Below are 1,958 nucleotides of genomic sequence, written 5' to 3'. Positions count from 1 at the left end.
AGATTTGTTCTAACAGGGTATTCTTTTCCTTTTATCTTCATATACTCGCATACAGTGTTTGGTTGACGAGAATTTTTTTTTTTTTTTTTTTCAGTTTTTGTATTGCTTTTCCTGAATTAATTCAATTGTGTATTAAGACAAATGCGTTGGATAAAAACCCAACAGAGAAAAATAGATAGAATGATAGAAAAAGACTATTTTCTTTAATTTTTAAGCTCTTCTTGTTGTTTCTCTATGTATTATATATTTCCTATGGCGCTGAACGCTAACTATGAAATTTGACCGTTGACATAATTCTAGTGGGAAGCGATCCAAGTCCTATATATGGAGATTGACCCCAACTCCTATGGAGAAGTGCAATAGGATGGAGTTTGGGATGCGATTGGCTAGGCATGTGATTCTCAAGGAAATCAAGAATGGCTGCAAAAATAATTTGGTATTGTCTCACTCTCTCTACATGCTATGTTGAATTTGATGGCTTAGGGCTCCAGGGACGTACTTTGGAACAGTTGCTGAGCTTTTTTGAATCCGAAAGCATTGGCGATTTAAATGTTCAATCTTCGCAAATGATGGCTCTTGTAACAGCCAGTAAGGAATTTCTTGAATCTGAAAACACTAGTGATCTCAATTATTCCCAGTCTTCCCAACAACCAGAGAAGAAGCATCTTCCAGGAGCAGCAAAGGAGGGCCGATCATATCTTTTGTTAATGGAATTTGGGTGGATCAACGGCAGCCTTTAAAGCCTTCTTTCAAACAGGTAGCTGGAGATATTTACAAGGCCAAAGCCGAAAACGTAGACTTTCTGAATCAGGTGACCTCATCCTCTCTCAGTTATATTACTTGATGAGATCAAAATTAAAATTATCTTTTAAATGCTTCTTTGAATGATTTTCTGATGAAACATTACTTTCATTTTAAAGGCTGAGAAAGTAAGAAATGAAGTGAATTTGTGGACCAAAAAAGCATCTAAAGGTCTCATCAGTGGGCTTGTCCCACTTGTTTTCTTGAACAAATGTACGGTACTTGTACTTGCAAATGCACTCTCTTTCAAAGGAACTTGACTTCACCCTTTTGATGCCTCAAACACTGAGAATGAAGACTTTCACCTCCTTAGTGGAAGAACGGTTAAAGTTCCCTTCATGATTAGCTACACTAGTGAGCCAAAGTTCTATGGATCATTTGAGGGTTTCCAACTCCTGAAGCTTCCATATAAGTCTGGCCAAAACAAGAAGCAATTTTCCATGTATATCTTTCTTCCTGATGAGAAAGATGGCTTACAAGAATTAATACAACAGCTTAATTCTGATTCCAGATTGTTAAATAAGCGTTGGGATCTTCAGCAAGTGGAACTTTCTGTGATGTATATTCCCAAGTTGAAGTTCTCCTATGAGATAAATACTAAGAAAATTATGAAAGAATTGGGATTGACCAAGATTTTTGAGAACAACCGGGAGATTACAGAGATTGTTGATAGTCCAGAGCTTTATGTCTCGGATGCAATTCATAAGTCTTATTTTGAAGTAAACGAGGAAGGTACAATTGCAACAGCAGTCACTGTCTTTGGTTGTGCTTGTGGCACTGCATTACCTATGTTTCCTCCACCAAGTTTAGATGCTGATCATCCTTTCATGTTCATGATTAAAGAAGAGGTGTCTCAGGTTGTTCTTTTCACTGGAGCTGTATTGAATCCTCTTTAATTAAGGGGGCGGACGCAGGATTGAACATATGTAACATATTGAAAAGCGTTTCTTTTTCAATTATTAATTTACTAGTTTTTTTTTTAACCTGCCATGCACACACATTGTTTATATTCGTTACTTGTTATTTAATTTATTTTCATATAATTTTCTGTTAATTTTCTATATATGATTCTAAGATAAAAGAAAAGATTACTGCTTCAATTTAAATAGTAATAAAATCAAATAAATAAAATAAAAATAAGTAATAATTGAATTTAA

General features: G+C 35.1%; 1 pseudogene; it reads left to right on the top strand.

Annotated features, from left to right (window-relative positions):
- The first annotated feature begins 211 nt into the window (after positions 1–211).
- On the top strand, positions 212–1,697 carry LOC110649524 (serpin-ZX-like; annotated as a pseudogene).
- Positions 1,698–1,958: the final 261 nt, after the last annotated feature.

The sequence above is a fragment of the Hevea brasiliensis genome, chromosome 12 (assembly GCF_030052815.1).
Source record: "Hevea brasiliensis isolate MT/VB/25A 57/8 chromosome 12, ASM3005281v1, whole genome shotgun sequence".
Lineage (NCBI taxonomy): Eukaryota > Viridiplantae > Streptophyta > Magnoliopsida > Malpighiales > Euphorbiaceae > Hevea > Hevea brasiliensis.
This window is presented reverse-complemented; position numbering and strand designations above follow the sequence as displayed.